Here is a 7,611-nt window from a genome sequence, read left to right as displayed (position 1 = left end):
TTGACCGCCAATAAAAACCCAATCAAAGAAGGTCAAGTTTGTCCCGGGGGAAAGTGAAACTGTCATTGAACCCGCAACGAAATTAATCAGAATGACTTAGGCCCAGAACAGACGGTGAAACGCAACTGCAACGAAACTGCAACTGCTAAGTAGTTACTTTTGAGTTGCATCTAAGTTTCTGCCATAGCGTCCGTTGAGAGACCACACATGACGCGACCAGTTTGAAACTTTCAGTTTCAGTTTCATTCATCGGAATGATCAGTAAGTTGCAGTTTCGTTGCAGTTGCGTTTCATCGTCTGTTCTGGGCCTTACAGTGTTATTGAAAAAAATAAGTCAAAAGGATAGAGGATCTCCCCAACTCAACCCGTCTGGCCAACGTGGGGAGTGTAGGCCAAACCCATTTGCCTCTGGTAAATTAGAGAGCCGTGTGGTTACTTCTGAGTATAAGTTTCTTCCACTCTTCCCTTGAACTTTCAAGTGACTAAGGGACAAATATGCGAACATCAGGCCTCCCCAACCCGTCTGGCCAGCGTGGGGAGTGTAGGCCAACTCCTCCATTTGTCTCTGGTTACATAGAGGGTCGTGCTCCTGAAATGGAGACTAATATGACTATTGATTATGATGATGCATAGCAGACTAGTTAGTCTATGTCAATGTGTTGAAGGATGATGTAAAAATGTTACTGGATATCCCTTTTATTTAAATTTCGATAACTGAGCGCGGGTGCCTGGATGCGAGCGGCGCAGGACCGGTCTTTGTGGAAATCCTTGGGGGAGGCCTTTGTCCAGCAGTGGACGTCTTCGGCTGAAACGAACGAACGAACGAACTGAGCGTTTCTTTTAACTAAAGAAAAGCTATAATCAGCCTTACTGTAAATCAAAAATAGGGGCAGCGTGGGGAGTGTAGATCGAATCCTCCATTTGCCTCTGGTAAAACTCCTAAAACTAATTTTATTTTTGCAAGTAGGCTTTTAAAAAGCACTTTTGACCTGAGTGTGAGTTTACATAAACAATGTATGAAAATTTTAGTTTTTGAACGTTTCCCGCTAGAGGCGCTGTACAATCCGTCATACATTAAATGTCATTTTTTGACGCGCTCACTAGTTTGCTGTAAATTCACACTCAGCCCTCTGGTATTAGCCCTACCACTGCTTCGGGGCAATAAATGGGCCAGTGCTGAGAAGAAGCAGCGCAAGAAACGTCACTATGAGGTAACTAATTCCACCAGCCCTTCCATCATCGGGGAACCAGATGCATGTTAGCGTACCATCCCTATATTGTGGATTACTAATGTTTGGCCAAAAAACGTTTCCCAAATTATCACATCGCAAACAACGTTTCGCAAATTTTCATTTGGCAAAACCAACTTATTGCATACTTTTAATTCGCAAATGTCGTTTTTGGCATATTGTTGTTTAGCAAATTATTGTTTGGCAAAGTATGTTTTGCCAAATGTTTCATTTGGCAAAAATATTTTACGATAAACTATTTACAAAATAATATGATTGTCGCATAGAATGGACTACAAATTAGCTTGTGGTTATTATTTTGTTTAGTGGGTAGATAATATAAAATTTGTTCTAAATTAATTTTCATATTTCATTCTTTTTATCGAAATTTCCAAATGATTCATTAAACAATAGAGGTGATTCTAGCGCTCGGCGGCCGCTGCCGCGGCACGCTTCGCTCGCCTTCGCGCGTTAAGGGTCACTGTTCTAACCTAACCTAACCTACTATTTTCTGCGATACCTACTTTCTGCAACCATACTATTTTCTGCAGTCTCTTTGTTTTACATAAAATTCTTGTGAAAACCTTATGCTTTGATTTGTGGGTAACGGTGGGTAAGTATGTGAAGTGTCAATTTGACCAAAAAAATTATTTGGGATATAATATTTGGCAAAATAAAACATTTGCTATATAAACATTTGCTAAGTAAAATTTTGCCAAATGATAATTTGACCAAGTGAATTAGTTGCGAAAAGTACAGTTGCTAAAAGTTCATTTGGGAAATGAAACTTTGGCGATAAGTTGTTTGCGAAGTGAAATTTGGCGAAAAGTAATTTGGCCAAACGGAAGGATACCCTATGATGACTCTTTTATAACGCGAACAGCTAGGGACTGGATTCGTTGCCTGCTGCTGTCTTTCCCGAAGACTATAATCCGGGCCTTTTCAAGGCGAGAGCCTAGGCACTTACAGGGCAGATATGTACCATCCTAGACTGCATCCCACTTAACATCAGGTGCGATTGTGGTCAAATACCTGCCTTGTTAATGTATAAAAAATACTTAGAGGGCCGTTCTCCTGCAGTGGAGAATAAATGACCTGATGAATGGCGTTTCAAAAGGCTCTACCCTAAGTTTATACTATAATACTATAGTAATTGTCAAAGCGGCATGCTTCCTAGCTAGTAGCGCCCACACAATGCAATGGCCTTGCGACGTTGCGACATGCAAATAGTGATGTGCGGTCAAGGTCGGGGCCGATGTCGATAGTTTGATTTTGAGGGAATCGATAAAAAGTTCTACTTATTGTTTTCAAAGGCTAGTTCAGTGATTCGTCCCACAACACGTTCGTCCCACTGGGACGAAACACTGAATTCAAAAAAATATACATTTTTCGTTCTGGATTCGTCCCATTTAATTTATTATTTAACAAAATGAGATTTAGTACCGTCAGAAAGTCAATGAAATAAAGAAAACTTGTTAAAAAGCGTTAGTATTTTGGAGCGCGTACCGGAAAACGCAGCGTGGGACGTCCACCAACAAGGTGGACCGACGACATCGTAAAGGGAGCAGGGAAGCGCAGGAATCGATCAACATGGAAAGCATTGGGGGAGGCCTATGTTCAGCAGTGGACGTCCTATGGCTGAAATTATGATGATGATGATGATTTTGGAGCGCATCGATAAAAGGATTTATTTGTTGTGTTTTGTTGTGATAGCAACGATTTCATGTCGAATAAAAGAGTTAGGATGTTATTAAAAAAAGGGTAAATAAAATATAGAATCTACATTATCATTCATATTTAATTTCGTTAAAAACGTCATGAAAATTAGTTATACCTGTTTGTATTATTATTATAAAGAGCTGTGGTTTTCTGAATAAAGAAAATAAAATAAAATAAAATAAATACCTACTAAGCTGAAAACGTTAGGGCGAATGAAAATCTTCAAAACTCTTAAACTGATCTACGTAAAGGTAGATTATAATAATTTGAAATGTAATCGAGAAACATAAAACATCGTTTTCTAAATAAGTACTGTACTTACATTTTTAGAAAATACGTCATGACAAATCTTTAAATGGAATTTTAACCAGGTGCCTACTAAAGTTTGATTTAATTATAAACACAATGTTTAAAATATTCATTGAAATGTTTGTATTTTAAGACGACTGAATATTCAGGGCTTATTAACATTTTGGAATAAATAATTTATGTTAATATGGTTGACTTGTTGAAGTGTCAACATTATTGGCTAGTTAAAAATTTTACTTTTAAACATACATTATCAGCTTTGAGCTGTATAGTACTTATTATTATTCTGTGGTTCTATTATTAGTTTAGGCATAGAATAATAATAAGTAATTGTACGCATAGAAAGGCCGAAGTAACAAAAACATTAATTTATTTATTTTTAACTTATTATTCTTGATGAAACATGGAGTGCAGGTGCGGTTTTGTTCCCCTGTCGATGAAGCACCTGATGTCGTACCCTGAGTGCCCAAGCAACAGCACTCAGGAGGATTTGATGAGTGGCTGCTGACAACGCCACCCTCGTGGCGGAGTTTTGGGCTGACACTGTGTAGGTTTGTTGTCGACACGAAAAGAAGAAGAAGAAGTATTAAATTGAATTTCAAATACACTAATGTGTTCACATGACAGTCCAGTTCCTCCTGCATTACTGGATACCGCAAAACTGAATTTCAATGAGAAAGGGCCTTTAGACTCACGTTCATTGTTTTTATTTTCGCTCTAGAAATACCTAAAATCTAGTTCGATATAATCTACAGCGTTAGAGTCTCCCCCTGATAAATTAACATTGCACAACATCCATTAGTGATGTGCACATGTCGATGTCAAGGCCGATTTGGATCAATATCGATAATTTTTATGCGTTCGCTAAACGTGACTCGTGACTCATATTAATGTTAATATTTTGATTTAGTAACTAGGTCAGGGGTTAAAGTTGTAATATAGTCTTCAAACTTTTCTTAATGAAGCAAGAAATTTTTAATCTACCTACTAATATTATAGTCCTGAGTTTGTAAGGTTATAGGGGGGGGGGGTATTATAATCGAGGTAGTTTGTTAGTTTGTAGGGGGTAATCTTTGTTTCTGCTGAACCGATTTTGAAAATTATTTTCCCTATTGGGAATAATTATAGGCTATGCTATGACGCTTTCACTAGAAAGGCTATAAAAATGGCGCTACGAAGCTTTCCGGGACAGTTAGGGAAAAATAAAATTTATGTTTACAATAAAATAAAATTATTTAAGTATGAAAAAGCAAATAAGACAATAAATTATTATTGACTATCTTAATACCCGTGTGACATTTATTCAGTCACCGTTGTAATTTGGCCTATAATCTCAAATCGCTACAAATTATAATAAAATGTCATACTTATTTTAAACAGCAATAGTTTCATTAAAATCCGTTCAATGGTTTTTCGTAGGTTCAAGAGTGGGAACTGCATCTTGGCATGCAACGTTTAATGTTATTTGAAAAATACATCATCTATTTTGCTATAAATACATAAACTAAATGATTTATGATTGCCAATAGAGATGCCCACTAGTGCTGTTACATTACAATATCGGTCAAGGGCAGCCATCTAATCGATGAACGTGATTGTAATAAATGAATTGTGACCATTCAATTATTATGTAAGTCACGCTTGTGATGATTTATTTATTTTTAAGCTGACCCGGCGAACTTCGTACCGCGTGTGTTCATCAGAAACAATGTAGGTTTCTAATGTCAGTAGTTTCAGAGAAATATAAGGCGAACTTATCCTTATGGCATTCTCTACCAGCTAACTTTCGGGCTAAACTGAACTTAGTTAATAATTCTTATTTTTCGAGACTTGAGAGGCAAATAAATAACTACCTAAATTGTGTTTTTTTTACTTATATGATTGTCAGTTTCGGGTAATATGCAATTATTAAGATTCGAAAAAAATAGACACTAACTTTCGCTTCATACCTAATAGGCAGATCACTCTATGACCAAAATTTAAAAGTACCTAAGTAACTAAAGCTCGTGATAAGATTTGATTGTAATTACAAAAAAAAGGTCATGCCTCAGTTGTTTTTTTCCTCGTCTTTTTCCTTATTTTTGCGTTCTTTTGTTCCTCTAATTTCACACTAAGTTATACGCCTGGCATTACGAAAACTGAAGTGTGATCAATTACCTACCTACTAAATATTCTAATTTGTTAGTGATTATTATTTTACTTTACGCTCAGTTTAGTTGATACCACAAACTTGGTGGTAGCGCTTCTTCTAAGTCCGCTATGCTACCACCATCTTACCTAAGTCTGTAGCAGTAATAACAATGTTAACAGCATTGTTGTGTTCCGGCAATTTGAGGTATGATAGCCAGTGCCTCTGTGGTTGAGGATTCCAAGTGAAGCTCGCTTTCTTCGGCCACTATCGAGTTCGTTTCCACCTTGATCCTTTCCATCAGGTGAGATGCAGGCCAAGAGATTCCCTATTGTGTACATAAATACTTATTTTTGGACAAACTTGAATGGTTACTTATTTTAGATACGTACTAGTAAAGTAGGTACAAAAAGTATGTACAACTTTCTCCTACTTCACTTTAAACTTTTTCAAACATAATGTAATAATTTTAACAGCAAACTTCAACGTTTTATTTTAACTTTAACTAAAACTTATTTTGAGCACGCGCTCTAAAACTAATTCTAAGTTAGATTTGTCGTTACTTAGCTCAGAGATTAGTAAAGCACTTAAGTAAGTTTTCGAGAGTCTGTAGTTGGCATTAATTAACGAAATTAAGTTCTCAAAATGTAGTTTGTGTATCATCATAGTGAATATCACTATTTACCTACCATCAGGTCATTTAGTCTCCAATGCAGAAGCACGACCCTCTCTAATTTACCAGAGCCTTGGCCTGTATCCAGCGCTTTCCTGCTACCTTAAAAGGTCGTCGGTCCATCTTGTGGCAGGCCGCTACCAGCCGGGCAATATAGAAATCATTGTTAAGCAGTGGACGTTTTTTGTGAAATGATGATGATGAAATAGAGGACATAATGTCGATCAATAACTATGTTAGGTACTTACGTAAAGTATCAAATACAAGGCAATAGTCTCATAAAATAATATTGGGCGATCCAATAAAACATCTTCAGATCTATTTTATATTCTGATTGAAGTTAAGATATGAAATGTTTTATGTCTTCTAAAAATCACGACACGCTTGTTATATCCAATAGCTGGCATGCAGTTTTAGCATAGCAATTGCTATCAAAAGCAGTCTTTTTTATCTTTAGAATACTCACAAAATAACCTACTACTTAACAGTAATTCATAAAATCTAACAAAACTGTTGTAAACTCAGTTCCATAACTGTCTACACGAAAGAAAAATGGGAAAAGAAATACTTACCTAACTTACTGTCAAAATGACATAAAAGGGTATCTATCACAGTAATTCATAGTCACTTCACTAGTACTGGTTTAAAAATGTCATTTTAAGGAAATTTTATACAACCCTGAGATCTCTGAGCCCTGACAAGGAGCCTCTACATGTCTCAAAATCTTTTTGCCCTACCAGCGCTTCGAGACCAACATTTGACAAGTACTGAGAAGATTCGCCGCAACAAACTCTCAGTATTCACAAAGTCTTAAATTATATGTAATGAATAAAGAGTTTAAAAACATAGCTTCAGTCATTGAAGCTTATTGATTTAATAATTACGTGAAAGAGTCGCTCGTACCGAATCGATACGAAATGGATTCGACCTTGTTTCTATCGAGCGATGCACAACACTGGTTATTTTATAGAAAAAGTTTTAATACTAAAGTTATGATGCACTCTACATGCAGTAGTAAATATAGATTAAGTAAAATACAAAGTTCGTGACACCCAAAGCAGTCAAAAAGTTCGCAATACGTCTTTGTTGCAATTGGATAAGGTTGTGTTGCAACTTTTTAGCCATCATTATCCAGTAATACCAAATTCGAACGGATCGGTTTTTTGCGGGATTGCAAACGGGATGTTCGTGTGAACGTTAATACTAATATTAAACTGGATCCTGCAAAAAAATGTGCCTGCAAAAAACCGGATGTCTCCCTGCGAACAAGCTCTTATTGTTTTGTAAAGTTATGAGAAAAAATATCTTTTTGATTTGATTTGAAGGTTTGAAGATTTGATCTTACATTAATCGGATTAAGGGCTTATCCTTATTATAATTCCGAAGAGATTTTACTGACCCCGATTTGCTTAATCCCTTTCTGATGTACTTAGAAACGTTTGCGCTTATTGAGGGATTGCCACTCTGGATGCGATCTGCGGTCTGCGGTCAGGTCAAAGTAAACGCAGCGCGCATCATGTATGAACTAAAATGGTATCTTAGTATATCAGCTA

This window comes from Ostrinia furnacalis, unplaced genomic scaffold, assembly GCF_004193835.3.
Source record: "Ostrinia furnacalis isolate ACB-3 unplaced genomic scaffold, ASM419383v2 OfSCF0111, whole genome shotgun sequence".
NCBI lineage: Eukaryota > Metazoa > Arthropoda > Insecta > Lepidoptera > Crambidae > Ostrinia > Ostrinia furnacalis.
The sequence above is the reverse complement of the archived record's forward strand: the minus strand, read 5'-3'. Positions refer to the sequence as shown.